This window comes from Mus musculus, chromosome 12, assembly GCF_000001635.26.
Source record: "Mus musculus strain C57BL/6J chromosome 12, GRCm38.p6 C57BL/6J".
Taxonomy (NCBI): Eukaryota; Metazoa; Chordata; class Mammalia; order Rodentia; family Muridae; genus Mus; species Mus musculus.
In genome coordinates this window covers 62,687,272-62,705,354 of record NC_000078.6, presented here as the reverse complement: position 1 = coordinate 62,705,354, position 18,083 = coordinate 62,687,272, and the positions used below count along the sequence as shown (strand labels likewise).

The 18,083-nt window shown below is 36.9% G+C and overlaps 1 long non-coding RNA gene and 2 pseudogenes across 1 annotated transcript; 2 read left to right on the top strand and 1 right to left on the bottom strand.

The window, feature by feature from the left end:
* Tspyl-ps (testis-specific protein, Y-encoded-like, pseudogene) lies at window positions 1,019–4,214 on the top strand (annotated as a pseudogene).
* Gm19134 (predicted gene, 19134) lies at window positions 14,796–15,312 on the top strand (annotated as a pseudogene).
* Window positions 17,019–17,568, bottom strand: Spanxn4 (SPANX family, member N4). The gene has a single exon (NR_131949.1). It is a non-coding gene; the product is annotated as an SPANX family, member N4 (long non-coding RNA).
* Between the last annotated feature and the right edge of the window lie 515 nt (window positions 17,569–18,083).

The window sequence follows — 18,083 nt, the reverse complement described above, 5'->3', positions numbered from 1 at the left end:
TTTTATTTATGTATTTAAATCAACACACAAATATATTGAAACATGTTCAGGTAAATCTTAACAATATTTTGTAGGGGCAATAGAAAAACTTTCCATGGATATACAGCAGAAGAATAAATAATATTCATTAATAAAAAGGAAAAAAAGATGAAATTTAGATGGTTAAATGTTTAGATAGTTATATGTGGTAACAGAACTTTTAAAACAACTTTAGTGTCTCTTTATTTCCTACCATTTAACTTACTCAAAGTAAATTTTGTCTTCAATATATGAAAATAAAGTTCTATAAATAAACTTCTCATAAATTGAAATAGTTTAAGGTATATTAAAGTTCTCCATGTTAAGTATTTTATTAAACTCCTTGGGTACATAATTATTAAATTAGCCATCATACATATATATTGTTTTTTCACAAGGACAATACCCACTTTATATAAGATTCAGAATAGATGTTTGAACTTTAAGGCAACCACTTGTCTGGGGATAATATTGTCCTTGAAAAGGAACAGGAGGAAGGAGGAATAATGTAAAAAACTGAGTGTGTTAGAAGTCACATAATTTATTATATAAGCTAGGGCTTAATTTTGTAAATATAATAATTTATCACTGAATGTACTTAAGTGTATTTATCACCTGGAGCATTGAAAAGAAGCAATTATTAATGTAGAGGCTCTGTGTATTAATGTATAACCTGCCTATTGCAATGCCTGTTTATAAAATGCACAAGGTGCTCACATTGGCAGTTTATTCACCAGTAGAAAATGAGGGTCCACAAGTAATATTGATATAAAAATATATATAAATAAGCCCTACTCTCCAGGTCAGGAAACCAGAACATATAAAGTATTTCTATCTACAGCTATTAAAGAATATTGTAAAAACTGTGAATTCCTCTCTGTAACACCGTAAAAAAAAGGTATTCTGTAGATAAATATTAAAATTTAAAAATATAAAACACACTCTCTTCACTTTCATCTACATGTATCTATAACTTAGACTCTCAAGAAATTCTATAGTGGGAGCTGGGGCTGCGTGGACTGTGAGGGGAGTTGTGTGTAAGACCATACATGACATGACATGAGGGGCCCAGGGCAGAACTAGGGGACCCTTCCCCCAACAACCAAGGCCTCTGCAATGCTTACACTGTCTGGTGGACCCCAGGCTGGTGTCTGCTGCTTGGTGAGAAGGTGGTGACAGGTGAGGTCCACGTGAAGATAGTGGGGGAGCCCAGAGTCCCCGGGTGTCGTGGGCCTTGACCCCCAGATGCAGGTGGCCGCAGCTAGCAGGTGGCCTCTTCCAGTCGATGGTCCAGTGGCACTGAAAGATGTGGAGAGGTCCTAGAAACTTGGGGAGCCGAGGCCCAAGCCCATGATGTAAAAACTGAACAGGGCACCAGTGCTGTGGCAGAGGAAGAGAAGTCAGAAGTGGCAATACAAGGGAGGGAGGAGGTGAAGGAGGTGGAGCAGAAGGTCGCAGGTGAAGAAATGAAGATGCTGGAGGCAAGTGGAGGAGGGAGTGGGGCGCAGGAGGAGGCAGGGCCTTGGCACCTGGGCATTGATCTTCACAAGAACTTGCTGAAGGCCATCCAGTTGGAACTGGACACTGAATGCCCAGGCCGACAAGGCCTTCCAACATCTGGAGCAGAAGTTTGGGGGAATGCAGGGACACCATCTGGAACGGAGGAGCTACATCATTCTGAATATCCCAGGTATCTGGATGACTGCCCTCAGGAACCACCTTCAGTTGTCTGCCATGGATTAGGGGTCGGGATGCAGAGATATTAAGGTATATAACCAATCTGGAGGTGAAGGAACTGAGACACTCTAAGACTGGCTGCAAATTCACGTTCTTTTTTGGAAGAAACCTCTACTTCGGAAACAAGCTGATGGTCAAAGTATATGGAGTGAGATCTTTTGGTCGATTGGTGTCTCTTTCCACTACAATCATATGGCAGAGGGGGCATAAGCCCCAGTACTTCATTCGCAGAAAGCAAGACCTTGTCTGCAGCTTAGTCATCTGGTTCTTGGACTGCAGCCTTCCAGAATCTAACAGAATCGCTGCGATTATCAAGGAGGACCTGTGGCCAAACCCACTGCAATATTACCTGACTCGTGAAGGAATCTGTATGTAGACCCAGATGTCGCCTAATAAGGGAGCCAGTGGAGATTCCCAGGCCTTTTGACTTCCTGTCAGGTCCATCTTTGCGGATGAAAATGGAGAGGCACTTGGTCTTGCGAAGATTATATGCCCCAGTACAGGGGAATGCCAGGGCCAGGAAGCAGGAGTGGGTGGGTTGGGGAGCAGGGCAGGGAGAGGGTATAGGGGACTTTTGGAGAGGAAACTAGGAAAGGGGGTAGCATTTGAAATGTAAATGAAGAAAATATCTAACATATATATATATATATATATATATATATATATATATATATATATATACTTACATATATGAAAATGCAGCTGGAACAGGTCCCTTCACACCCGTGCTTGAGCAAATGCCGCAGGTACACAGTGTTTTGATTTCTTTCCTGACTTTTCTGCATCTTCTGTGTGGATAGTTTCTCCCCCTTGAGATTAAGTCTGTGGTCATGCTTCTGTAAGATTTCGGGGATCCTTAGCTTACTGGGGACCCCCTGAATGAACTACATGGAGCTGCGAACTATGCAAAAAGCAAAAGAAATTTATTGATCCAGTACACTGGGGTTGTCCCAGACACTAAGGAGAGGAGGCGACACCTAGGTCCAGGTCGCTGAGTTTCTATATGCTTCCTAGGGGCAGAATGGAGCATCAGCAACTAGGCACAATATGATTGGTGGAACAGTGCACCCTTTAAACTGATTGGTCTTTAGGGAATGATGTGACAAGGACTACCCTTGCCTGAAGGTGGGCAATTGTCTGTTGGTCTGTCCTGTGAAATGTGTCCCCACACACAGGAATGCTAATTAGCCTCTCCCTTCTGGAGGAGGAGGGGGCAAGTGTTCCATGACCTTCACAAAGTTCTGAGCTGACCATTCCACTCCTGCTTTCACATGGCCCTCATGCTGTTCTGAGTTGGTATCTGCTGGTTCATAGCCATGCCTTGTACCCTTTCTAAGCTTAACAATGGAACTGTGTATTACACTGCCTTTACACTGTTTGGACCCTGTTGTTTTCGGTGTTACCTGTTTTTGCCACCTAGAGGTCTTGCTTTATCTGGGGTCCTTCTATTGTTCAGCTTGTGGCAATGTGGGCACAACGTTTTCATACAGTTGGAGGGCCTAAAGGTTGTTGCAGGAGTAGGCTACCCTCTTTGTGATTTTTCAGCCTTTTCTGCACCTCTTTCTAGGCTATCCCACACTCCGTTGTTTGCCAGTGCTCCTCACCCTCACTCTTCCACCTATCTCCAGTTATTTTAAAGAAAAATAGTTCAGAAACATCTGTAAGATGAGGAGTTGTCATTCATTTATACTTATCATTTCCTGAGAGGATGCTCTGTAAAAGAGGCAACAGAACTCTGCCTTGTCTCTTCTCTTACCCATTCCCCAGCCTGGTTAGCAAGCCCCAAAAACCTTCTAGGGAGACAACTAGATGGAAACAGCTGAACTCTTCCTAATAATCTATGGAAGAACTGAAGAGATCTTCATGGGTACTCTAAGCAAGGAAAGTGATCTGAAAAGGCTTAGAATCAAAATAAAAACTGGGCTGAGGATGAAAACAGGACTCAGAACTTTCACATCTTGGTCAGTCAATGGTGATGAGAAGAAAAATAATTTCTCAGGAAAAATACTATTTCTGAGTGTTAAATGTTGCCTAGACAATGCTTCTTTAGAGAAGTATTGGGTTGTTTTCCTCTCTCTATATGTGATCTGATGCAAGTGAAAGTGTAACACTGTGCCCATATTTTACCAATATTTAGTAAGATGCTACTTACTGGAGAAATTTAAATACTTTTGTTTGCATTCTTTTGATACCATATGAAATATTGTAAAACAATAGTCTTTACAATGCTGAGACTTGAATATTCGTAACAGTTTTCAATATTAATACAAATTCTTAGAAACAGTTTGGATAATTTCTTCTTTACCAAATGTGTCAAATTATTGTTTTCATGGAAAAGTAAATATGTGACTTGATTGTCCTGAAATACTTAAAAAAGTACTTTTTCAGATTAACACTGTACTATGAGTATATTCATTGCCATTTTTATGCATGATGGTAAATAAAAGCATAGCACACTGAAAAAAAAAGAAAGTCTATAGTTTGAATTATTAGAATATTAACTAAATTTCTGAAATTTCATAAACACTTCAAATTTAGTAGTGGTCTCTTAATGCATACTTGAAATGTTCATCATATTTAAAGAGCAAAGAGGGAGTTTTGCCTAAGTGTGAGGAGGTTATTTGTTTAATTTAGTAAGTGGATTATTGCACAATCTTGGTGATTTAATGGACTAGCTTACATACTCTCAGAGCAGTTTAGTAATACGATTACAGTAAAAATTAGAATCCACAAAGGAAAAGTCACACTTTACTACAAATTGGCTCAAATGCCCTAAACAATCTTCATCAAGAGAGTAATGTTGACTTTATATATTTTGTATTAAAAATAAACTTAAGTAAAATGAAAAGATGCGATAATAAATATAAGAGAATGGTAGCATACAAAGAGGCAAATGAAGGACTGGAGAAGTGTCTCAGTGGGGAAGAGCATTGAGTGGCCTTCCATGGTTCTCAGGTTCACAGCCTAGCTGACTTTATCATGACTCTGCCATGAGTCGCAGGTTCAGTGATGATTGGGACCTCTAATTGTGTTCCAATCTCACTCTTGGAGAGGGAATTTTTCTTTGAACATTTGAGAAACTCTAGATAAATGGGAGTTCTTTACATGTATTCTTCCTGCCTTCTTTACAAATGTACTTGTTCACTGTGCTCCATCTCTCACATATATAGCTATCACAAACATATTAAAATATAGAAAGGAGTAGGTATATATTATATACATTACTTCTTGCTGGTAAATTAATTAATTCATTTTAAGCCCTTTGTTTAAGTAAAAAATATTTGTATTCAAGTTTTTCTGCTTAGATTGCCATTTAGTTTGTGCATTCTGCCTGAAGTATAACCAAAGCCTTATTTCGAATAACAACTTAGAAGAGGGGTACTAATAACATTTAAGTGAGCAAACAGATGAACCTGGAAGTCACTAAATTTTGAAGCTATAAATAGAGAAAACTAGACTAAACAAAAGCCAAAACTGTAAACCCTTCCCTGGATTTAATTAGTGCTGGTTTATTCACATTCTGGCTAGTGTGTCAGGCAGCAAACATGGCCTGAGCACCTATTTTAGAACAAAAGCCGGATACGAAAACAATGGTAAGATTAATAACATTGCTCTGTGGTGTTTCCTTTCAGAATATTTTGCCAACAAATTTAGCCAGTTTGTGAACATAATTGCTACCAGTTACATGTCTGGCATGCAGTGCTATACACTGGTGAGGACTGTCCTTGGTATTGAACAGGTCCATGTTTTAAAATGCACTCACAGAAACTAATACCATGAGTGAAAAATGCTCTTTGGCCCCAGTAAACTATGTGTGATTAAAGTTTTATCGTTTTTTTTTTCTTTTTTTCTTTTAACTCACTTTTGTTCCGGAGGTTTGAAACATGCAATATTTTGGCTCCAACAGTCGAGCAGTTACTAGGACATCTAAAATCCTCCAGATATCTACAAAAGTATTGAGCATGTCTGTTTATTTCTTATTTCCAGGCACATGAGTAGGGGTGCATCCCTCACTTGCCACAGAATTAATAATTGGCTGTGCACTATCATTTATAACTTGATATTTTTGAATGCTCTGTCTTTATCATTATGAAGTCAGATTGATCTAAGTATTTCCCCTAAAGTTTTCTTAGAAGTATTTAAAGGTCACTTAACTTGAGTTAAATCTAATTTATAAAGAAAAGTCCTAAAAGGTTAAACTAAATTTCTACACATTTTAATGTGTTAAAATATTAGGGTAGTAATATTATTGATAATCACATAATATCACAGACTAAAGCTAACAGCAAAAAGAATAACTATGGTTTATGGAGCCTAGATATTGAAATTGTTTGTTATTCCAACTTGGTTTTTCTTATAAATATTTATGTTACTTTTGATACAGAGATTATCATAGATATCACAAGAAGAGATGTGTACTATGACCTTATTTATTTACTAAAATATGTTCCTTGGCCTACTTTTGGATTGTATTATGCTAAACCCTTCATGAACTGAGAGGGTAACTAAAATATCAGCTAGTATACTTGCTATATGAACTTGGTAGTTCAGTCACAATGTACTGTGTACTTGTGTGATTATCTAGAATCTGCCATTGTTGTGCCACTGCCAACCTTCATAGAAGAGAATGCTATTAGTCTGGAAAAAGATAAAATGTCAAGGTCTGGTTAATGCTAAATGTGCCTCTATTCTAAACAACTGAAAAAAAGAAAAAAAAACTGATTGTACTGGCTAGTTTTGGGTCAACTTGACATAAGGTGAAGTTATCACAGAGTAAGGAGCTTCAGTTGGGGAAATGCCTCCATGAAATCCAGCTGTAAGGCATTTTCTCAATTAGTGATCAAGGGGGGAGGTCTCCTTGTGGGTGGTGCCATCTCTGGGCTGGTAGTCTTGGGATCTATAAGAAAGCAGGCTGAGCAAGCCAGAGGAAACACGCCAGTAAAGAACATTTCTCCATAGCTTCTGCATCAGCTCCTGCTTTCTGACCTGCTTGAGTTCTAGTCCTGACTTCCTTTGGTGATGAGCAGCAGTACGGAAGTGTAAGCCCAATAAACCCTTTCCTCCCCAACTTGCTTGTTTGTGCAGAAATAGAAACCCTGACTAAGACATTGATCAAATAAATAGGAAAATATTTTAACTTAGGGGGTCATTACAAAGTCTACAAATGTTACCCCATTCATCAGAGTACTGAAAGATAAACACACACACACTCACACACACACACACACACACTATTTAAACTTTTCTTAAATTTTGTTAAAGCATTTCATATATATATACATATATATATATGAAATGCTTTAACAAAAATATCATGTGTGTGTGTGTGTGTGTGTGTAAAAGAGATATCTCTAGCTCTTCTCCCAATAGCAGTAGATATATTAATCTGAGAGTCAATGGCTCGTCAGGTTTCCAGTAAAAGCAGAAGAGACCAGCTTCCTTTAGTTCACAGTCCTCCACTGTCTGTGTAAGATCACTGAGAGTCTCACTGACATGAAACAGTGTGATTTTGTCTGAATAGTTTTACTCTGGTTCGTGAATAACACTCCTACTCTTCTCCTAAACAGAAGGGAGAGGCTAAAATTATATTGCTAACACAGCTTCCTTACTCATTACTCATATGTTTTTTATTCCTTTCCTCCTCCTTATTAACACTTTTATGTATAGATTATTAGAGTAAGAGAATGATTAGAAAGAGAATTTACTGTGTGACTGAACACTAGAAAAATAAGTAAATCCTAGAAAGTATATTCCAGCTCTATTATTAACTGACTTTGTAAAATTCAAACATCTAGTACATATTTTTATGACTGAATTGTATATTAATGTCCTCATTTTGTTTATTAATTCTCTTTAGAGTATATGGATTTGGTTTATTCTCTTCTATTCAATACAGACATTCAACCCCATATTCTCTATGTAAAGCACGTGTAAACCAAGAGTTCACTAAAAGACATCATAGAATCCACCCGACACAATGATGCTATTGCTCTATTGCTTTCTAGGTTATACTTATTAGGGCATACTCTATAGCTCTTGGCACCTTCCAAAAAATTTATAGCAAACAGTCACTACATGTGGTTTCAAAGAAATTGATCCTCATTTACTGTGGTGGGTTGGCACAAAAAATTTGGTTGCTTTTATTTTTATTTTCTTTTTCCTTATTTTAGCTTTTTTTTTTCCAGCTTTTGGTCAATCATCTAATATTAGCATAAAACATATTTTTGAGCTAGAGTTAGAAAGAATATGCTACATAGTTAACCCCTAACTTTTCTTAAATTTATTGTAATAATTTTACCTAAACCTCATCCATGGCCTTGCAATTCCGACAATCTGCATTATCTGTTGTGTGGAGAGCTTCTGGGACTGCTTCTAGAAACCTGGGGGGAATTTGATATCCCAGGACCAAGAAATAAGCTCTAGGTGAGAATCTGACTTTGGGTTAGGACTCAGGAACTAGGCTCAGATTAAGAATATTTACATTTTTGGTTATGTTCTTCAGTAATAGTCCCCTTATATTGCAAAGAAAAATAACAATAATTAGAGAAAAATGGGGTTTTTAAAAAGAATAAGGAGGGTATGTGGGAATGTTTAGAAGAAAGACAAGGAAAGAGGGGAAATGATTAAAACAGATCATTTTGATTTATTTATTATGTCTTAACACAGCCTCTCAATTGCCTCTCTAAGCTTCATAAATATCCAAATAACATCTTTCCAAACCATTCCATAGAATTACTCATCATGAAATTCTCTGATAAATCTGTGTCATGTTGAACCCTTCCTCTTTCTTCAATTTCCTATATCAAAATTCTCTCTTCTTTCCATTTTCTCCCTTTCCCCCATATTTATTCCTCAAGAATCTACAGATTAGAGTAATAATTGCCAGGTGACTAATATATGCACTTGAAATTTGATTGTCTCTAATGCCAGTCTTACTTTTTTTTTTTTTTTTACTGAAGAACATAATCAAAATTCAAAGCTATGGAGCCCAGTCCCAATGGATACATCTCTAGTGCATCATCTCCTGCACCGATGGCTCTGGGATCCTTACAGAGTTGTGAGCGGGAAGATTCTTAGAGTCAGAAGATCAGGGAGTTTGCTTTGAGATTTTTGTCTACTAGGAATATAAGCCACACACATGAAGTCTCACCCACATGATTGCCTAAACACATGCTGCACAGGGGTGACACCAAGGAAGACTTGCTAAGGCAGCAGATGGGAGAAAGCCCATGAGGCTCCACCCCATGTGAAGAACTACAGACACCTAAAAAGTTCACAGAGTGGGAGAAATACTCTTCCCTGTGGGAACACCAATTAGTTACCCAATAGTAGATGGCCAGCCTGAAAACATACACATAAGCAGCATTGTACTGATTGTATATGTTTATATATTTAGGAATATTATGTATATAATGATGTTTAATTTTAAAATGTAGTATTTTAATATTCTCTTTAATATTTCTTAAACTTCCCAATAAAAATGATATTTAAACAAACAAACAAAAAAGAATATTTACATTTGAGTTAATGCAAAGCTCAGAGTGGGCCAAGCTGAGGGAAGTGTGGCTTTCCTTTTGTCTTGATCATCCTGATTAGACCTTAGCAAAGGTTTTTACAGGATTGTGCTCATTGCCTTGAATGCTCCTTGACCCAGAACTGATCTTATATATTTTTTTAATTTATTTTATTTATGAGTACACTGTCAGACAAACAGAAGAAGAGAGCATCAGATCTCATTACAGATGGCTGTGAGCCACCATGTGTTTGCTAGGAATTGAACTCAGGACCACTGGAAGATCACTCAGGGCTCTTAACCTCTGAGCCATCTCTCCAGCTCCCCCCACCCTGCACCTCCCCATCTTAATTTTTTGCATGTACTTAAAGTGATATAAAAGAAGAATGAAAAAAAAAAAACCCTTTCAGCCTCAAAACTGGCTGGGGCCTAGCTACAGTGTTGTCTAATTGCCTTTTTTCTTTTTAATCTTACCCTCCTCCCTGGAGAACCTGTGAACTGACTGGGCTGCCTTGGTCTCTATGGAGACTGACTCTAAGACTTCAAACTCCAAATCTGCATTTGTTCAAATTCTTTGTGTGGGGAATGTGTTTGCATATATTCTATATATTCTATATTATTTTCCAATAGAGGTTTAATTATCACCAGGTTAAGTAGTGCCTAATACAATATATATATATATATATATATATATATATATATATATATATATATATATATATATATGTATGTATATATCCTGCTTTGAGGTCTTGAACTGGTTTCTATTTTCCCGTACTTTTCTGATATTTGTGCTACAAAATCTTAAGAAACAGAAAATATGTGTCTGAGAGGCTGACTATAGTAAGTAACTATTGTTGCAGTTTTGAATAAGTATAGTTTATTCAATCGATAGTCAATCCTGAAGTAAAATGATTTCTTGTGTCTACTCCTCAAAATGATCTGTATTATGTTATTAAATGAAAGAATGCAGTAATTTTTACGTCCAATGAAGTGATTTTTTTAGAATGACAACTAAAAACTGGACTCATTAGTCACACAATGTTGGAAGGAATGAGAGAAGCAGTTTGACAAAGTTGTTCTCTGAAAAATTTGTGGTTAGGTTTGAACAATAAGTATTTTTTTCTTTTTTTAAAATTAGGTATTTTCTTCATTTACATTTCCAATGCTATCCCAAAAGTCCCCCATAGCCTCTCCCCAACTCCCCTACCCACCCACTTCCACTTCTCGGCCCTGGCGTTCCCCTGTACTGAGGCATATAAAGTTTGCAAGACCGAAGGGCCTCTCTTTCCAATGATGGCCCACTAGACCATCATCTGATACATATGCAGCTAGAAACACGAGCTCTGGGGGGGGGGGGGTGGGGGGGAGGTACTGGTTAGTTCATATTGCTGTTCCACCTATAGGGTTGCAGTTCCCTTTAGCTCTTTGGATACTTTCTCTAGCTCCTCCATTGGGGGCCCTGTGATCCATCCAATAGCTGACTGTGAGCTTCCACTTCTGTGTTTGCTAGGCCCCAGCATAGCCTCACAAGAGACAGCTATATCTGGGTCCTTTCAGCAAAATCTAGCTAGTGTATGCAATGGGTCAGCGTTTGGAGGCTGATTATGGGATGGATCCCGGGGTATGGCAGTCTCTAGATGGTCCATCCTTTCGTCTCAGCTCCAAACTTTGGAACTCCAGCCAATAAATATATATATTTTTTAACTTAGCCATTCTGGAAACTAAGTAGTTATGCTTTATCTAACATGCTGACATATTCATACAATTTGCATTATCTCAATTTACAAAAATAATCTTGAAGTCACACTTGTTATAAGTGAATTAAAGATTCTCTACTGTAAGGATGGGAAGTGTTATAATTTTCATAGTGTTATTCTAACATTGAGGTAGCTTCATAGTCGTTACATTTTTTAAATCTTATGCACCATGTGAAGTATCCAATAATAAATATTTATAAAATATATTATTCTTATAGTAACACCTAAACAACATTATTTATTATAAGAACAATTTTAAATATAAAAGTATAATGGCAGAATCATCATTCTACAGAATCTAATGAAAGGAAATTATCCCAAAAGATGGCATTAGTTTATAGAAATCACAAATTCTATCCTAGACTTACGTTAGAAGGCATCAACACCCATATTATGAAGAATTATTTCAAGGTTTGTGTCTTATCAGAAATAAAATGTAAATCATCATAACTTTAAGGTATTCATGATTGCTTCAGAAATCTCAGACCAATGATTTTTTTAATTAATTGTGGAATAATTTGGCAACTGCTAATATGGAGATGTTCAATGCAGACAGCTTAGTTTCAGTTACACAAATTTATCCTTTCAACAGGTAACAGCTGTTTCAAATGACTTTAATTTTGGGTGGTCTAATGCACTAAAGAGAACAATCATAGAAGGTTTTCATTTTTCTGAAATTCAAACAAAGAATTTTCGTATCATTTATTTCCATTGAGCTTATATAAAACATGGTATATGTTTGTGTCTTTATAGTGACTAAGTTGAAATTATAATGTACATCATTTTGCATGTATTATGCTACATATTTTGGATAACAAATACGATCTAAATATCATACTTTCACTAAACAAAATTTTTAAAAGTATCCTGTCTGCAATGAACCAACATATTTGAGATGCATATGCACCTTTAGGAGAACATTATGTAAACGTAGGAATAACAGCACTCATGCACATGAGCCCATACAGGTTCACACACACTGAGCAACACACCTCAAAGAGAGTGAGTTAAATCTACAAAAGAGAAAACAAACCATGCAAATTAAAATGCAAAATCGTACTACGAAGGCTATCACAGTAACAGATAACAGTGACAATATGTGTGCTTGAGGGTAGTACTAGTGCTGCCCTTTGGTACAGGAAGAACCTAGACGTATAATTGCTGTGTCTGGGGAGAATAAACGCCAGGATGTGTGAGAGTCTGCTGTCAGAGTTGTGCGTTGTAGATCACCCAAAGAGGAAAACCTAAAGAGACTCAGTGTCTGAAAGACTGGCAGAGAAATAATGACAAGAAAGAAATCATAATATGTTAACAAAATATTTATGATTCATATATACATAACAGAAATATTCTTCAAAACAAATACAACTTTCTTAGAAAAACTTGGATCAGTCTAAGTATATCATGTTTGGAGTTTAGTTCAAGATTACAAAAGAAATTTCCCTTAGCAGCAGGGAAAATTGTCTTCACTAACAAACAAGGAATTGGTCACTTATTTTCACACTGCACAAAAAGTATCAATGCATAGTTTATGAAATTTCTTGATGTAGGAGCTGAAACTTTAAAACTTCTGTAAGAAAATATAGCAAAGCAATTCATAATCTAGGCATAAGCAACCTCTTTCTAACTAGGATCCAGATTCTTAGGGAGGAAAAGTAATAATAATAAAAAAAGGACAAGCGGAGTTGATTTAGAAGGCACAGGAGGGGGCCCTTTGTAAAATGTAGAGTTAACCTACAGAGACAGGGAGATAATGTGTACTGTGCATCAAACATGGAACTAATATGCTGAGTACACCAGGAACTTAAGAACTTAAACAATAATAACTCAATCAATACATGAGCAATTAACATGAGTAGGTATTTGTTAAACGTCATAAACAACAAATAGATGAACAATTTCAATACCATATGCCAACATGGAGATGCAAATCAAGATTATATTGATTTCCACTTCCCCTTATTCAGAATGTGTATAGCAATGGTAGGCTTGGTGTTTCTTGTAACACTTTTCCTAATGAATAAAACTGGAAAACTTCAAGTAAAGCAAAATAAATGAAACTCAGAGAGGTAAGTGTCACATGTTTTCTCTTATATATGGATTCTTTAAAGAATATGAAGCAGTAGGTAGAGGTACAACTGGAGAATACTTAGAAGAGTGGAAGGAGGTGAGGAATAAATGTAGAGATGTGAGCTATCAGAGTAATAAATATGATCCTGTGTTAAAATATCAAGAAAATTCATGATTTTTGTACAATTTTTATAGACTCAAAAACTGTATCTATATATAAAAATCTTAATATGTTACATTTATATATCCAGTGTACAATGTACTGTTATTTTAATATGATAAACTTGCCTAGCATTCCACTTATATTTGTTAGTTATGTTTGTTATTCGCTTATTAGTCTTTCCTGCTCCTTCAAACACAAAGGTGAGCATGGAAATTCAAATGGAATGGTTGTTGTTTTTGTTTTTGTTTTTATAGTCCACAAAGACAAGGTGCTCCCCACTCACTGCTTGAATGTAAAGATGCCCTTCCGTGGAATCTGTAAGTAAAAGCTTGAAGAGCAAAGTGGGTTCTCGGAAGGAATTCTGACTGTGGATCTCATTGAGTAGGTGATGGGATCCAACTTTGGATAGGTATCTTTGGTCTTGTGAAATTAATGGTCCTGAGTCAGGTGAAAAGGGAGCCCAAGTAACACATGATAGAGAACAAGGCAGATGAGTGCTTCACAGCATCAGCTCAGTCAGAGGGAACAGGGAAATATCATGATTACTACAACAACCCAGAAAATACTAAGCATTGGGCTGCAATCAAATGAAAACGCACAGAACATCCCCTTGTCCTGATCAAGAAAAAAAAATGTTATTCTAGAACATGTTTACAATTGCAGCTTTGTCTTCATGGGAAGATGAGACTGAAGGATGTCACCTAAGACTCTTTGTGACAGCATAGATCTTTTATAAAATAAATGAATTCATAGGCTAGAAATTTTAGAGTAGAAAATGGAATATTCTGGCAGTGACATATTTATTTAACTTAGAGAGCTGGCATTTAAATGCTTGTATAGACAGTGATAATGTTGAAAACTAGGGTTTAGAGTTTTAATACAGAATGAGTTTCTATATGTAGAATTCATTTTTAGGTGCATTTTATACTCTTAGTTTTATCACTTATCCACCCCCTCCTTTCCTCTAAACACATTTACTTTAAATTAAGCACTCCTAAGTGTTAAATATTGTTAATTATTTTCTGTAATAAACAATATGTTTGAAGTAATAATATGTTTTGCTTATAACAATTTGAATGGGCTTATGTTTCTGGACTTTTGTTAACCTGTTCTTGATGGTATTTTTGGAAATTATGGGGCTATTAGGAGGCATAGACTTCCTGAAGAAAGCACATTCCTGGGGATGGAATTTGAGGGTTTAGAGTCTTTTCTCATTTCTGACCTACCCTCCTGGGTTACTACATAAATGAAGAACCAGACAGCTTCATGCTCCTGTTAGCATCTCATACCTTCTCTGTCATCATGGATACACAAGTCAAAATAAGCCTTTTTACATAAGTTGCTTTTGGTCATGCTATTTTGCCATAGTAACTAATGTAAAATATCTAATATAGTGCTTATCAATGTTCACTTTGCAGATTATTTATATTAAAATATATGTAACTCCAAAATCTAGCAATTAACTCTGACAGATAAAATTTTTGAATAAGAAAATCACCCCATTTGAGGTATATCCCCAATAGAATGAATTGTATTGTGAAAGCTCTTTCACTATCACAACTCTCAGTCTGGCGATGAGATGACTTCTCTGTCAAGAGTATGTGCCCCATATGAAGGACACAAAGATGTTTTCCTACTATATCACCGACGAGAGCAAAGAGCAAGTAGCCAACTACCTCTGTGGAGTGTGTAGAAGCAGGGCTTTGAAGTGGTTTATATGGCTGTGCCTATTGATAAGTACAGCACATAAAAGCACAAGAAATTTGGTCGTAAGAGCCTGATCTCTGTGACCAAAGAGGATAAGGAAGAGACTAAAATGGAGGTGAGCAAGCTCAGGACTGATAATCTCTGCAAGCACATGAAGGAGATCTTAGACAATAGGCTTGTGTCTTCACCCTGCTGCATTGTGACAAGTACCTACAGCTGGACATACAACATGAAGGTCCAGGCACTGTGAGACAATTCTAGGTTACATGATGGTCAAAAAAAACACCCAGAGATCCATCCTGACCCCATGACAGAAGGCTGAGGCAGACAAAAGCCATGATTTTTAATATTAAGATATTCATTTATTGTCTTTCTGTATGGTGATATAGTTGTATATAGTGTGTGAAAATGGAAGTGGCCAATGATTGGTCTTCCTTGAACCGTACCATAGAAGCATCCCAAGCTTGACACTGCCTTGAGGTCCAGAAAATAGGGTCTAGATAACCCAGAGACCTAGGATAGAACTAAAGTCAGCTGGCAAAAACCAAACCAAACCAAACCAAACCAAAAATAAAAAGTGAAAACAAAATACAAATAAATATGTCAATGAAATGAATCCTAATTCTATTCTGCTATATTTATAGACTGGGGCCTAGGATAATCATCATTAGAGACACTTCATCCAGCAACTGATAAGCACAGATGCTGAGACCCACAGACAAGCATTAGGCAGAGCTCTGGGAATCCCCCTGGAGAGTTGGAGGAAGGATGAGAAGATCCAGAGGGTTCGAGGTCACCACAAGAACACAGCATACAGAATCAACTAACCAGGCTTCATAGAGACTCAAAGAGACTGAACCAACTATCAGGGAGCCTGTTTATATTTGACCTAGATCATCCCTATAAATGTTATAGCTGTGCAGCTTGGTATTCTTGTGAGACTTCTAACAGTGGGAGCACGCATTGTCTCTGACACTTTTTGCCTGTTTATTTCTACTACTGGGTTGCTTGTTTCAGCTTTGATATGATGGTATTACCTAGTCTTATTGAAACATTTTATACCGTGTTTGGCTGATATTCCTGAGAGCCCTACTCTTTTCTAAAGGGGAACAGAGGAGGAAATGTGGGGGAGAGGGTGGAGTGGAGGAAAAACTGCAGTTTGGATTTAGTATAAAAAGAAAAAAACGTACAGAATCTCTATAAATAAAGACATGTGAAAAGAGCAAATTGTCTTTTGAAGATGTGGACATGGGATTAATAATGTGAAGAGTTAATAACAAGAATTGTTACTGGGTGTAGGTTGTCAGTAACAATGACACCACTTGATAGTCTGAGGCAGGATGATCATGTGTTGCAACTAGTAACTCTGTGTAGTAAGACCCATCCAAATATCGCTCAGAGATCCAACAAAGATGGACTCATCACAGAGGACAGAGCAAGAAAGCTGTGTTTTAACAAATTAGTTCATAAAATCCTGAAAACTCAGTTTAGAAACATGAAAATTGAATTTAAGTACATTTAATTGATTATTAGTATTAAACCAATAATTTCTGTCCACATAAAATTGAAACATTAATTTATAAAGGAAATCAGTTATTTTCAGTTTTAGCCTCATCTATATTGGTCTAAACCAAGTCGCTGGTGGGATTTCTAGATGGGTTTCAGTTTCTTATCAATCTATTACTACAATTTTGTATGAGTGGTAATGCTGACTTGAGGAAAGAATTTCCAGAAAAGATGAACCATGGAGTTCAAAGTGCATACCTTAACTTTTTATAGCTAACTATAGACTATGATGAATACCATTTTCAATTCTAGCTTATGTTATAAAACTAAGAACAAGGTCATGAGCGTCACTATGGTTGACTTTTATCCACAGTTGAATACCATCTCCCTGTGTAGTATTGATCCAGCTGTACTATGATGTGTCAAAGATCGTTAGCGCTATACCTTTTCCTGCCTTCTCTAATAATGCAGTTTCTAAAAATGACCATGCAAAATAGCAATTTAAAAGCACCGTGACGCACACAGAAGTTACCATTCATTATTTCAAGATTTGTTTTTCATTTCCACAAGGTATTTTATTACAGTGTAATCAACAATGCCCAAACATTTTTCATGTATGGGTGAAGTGACCGGTCTCTACTGAAAAAACCACTTTCGCACTCGTTTTGGAAGAGAACATGGAGAGGGTCCTGGGTCTTGGGATGTTCCAGGTAGAGGTGAGTCACTATTTGAATTCTGAGATCTTTTTGGTACCTGTTCTTTCTTCTTTTTTTGATTTTGTTTCTTTTTACCATTCTGCCGGTAGTAAAAGACCAATATGGTGCGTTTTCTTCCTTTCTTCTTGTCTTCTGAGTTTTCTTCAAGCACAGATTGAACTGTGTTCATTATATCGGGCAGGTTTTCATGTGCGGTGCCTTTCGCTGGACGACGAAACCTTTGTTTCTGGCTTCTGGCCCTTCCTTCTCCTGCATTTGAGCTCTCAGATGACTTTTCACTGGAGGTGGCTTCAGAGACTGTACCTGAACTAGATTCATCTGGATCCTCAGTCGTGTCCTCCATGTTATAGCTGTACTGGCTATAGTTAACTATGGGATGTCTAATATATGTATATATCCCCTCAGAACAATGAGAGCCACGCCCTTGAGCTTTGATTGGCTAACAAAATATTCCTCCAGCCAATGGTATGTCTATGGCTACTTGGATGTCACAAAGGTACCTGTCCTACAACTTCCATGAACTGGGAAGGGGAGAAGTATCATAGAGAAAGAATTCAAAAAACTTAGAGTAAGGGATCTTATATAACTCACTCGAAACAATCTTTTATTACATACTTTAATTTAGAATAGATTATTTTCTTATGTAAGGCCTTATTATAGTTTCTCCTCTCTCCACTCCTCTCATTCCTCTACACACCCCCTTTTTTTTCTGGATCCACCACCGTTCTCTATCTCATTAAAAAAGATTAGGCTTCTAAGAGACAATCAATGAAAATGATAAAAAATATATAATTAGATGAAGAGAAACTATCATATCAAAGATGGACTTGGCAACCAACAGAAGTAAAAGAGTCCAAGATCAGGCACAAGAGTCAGAAACATACTTATTCTAG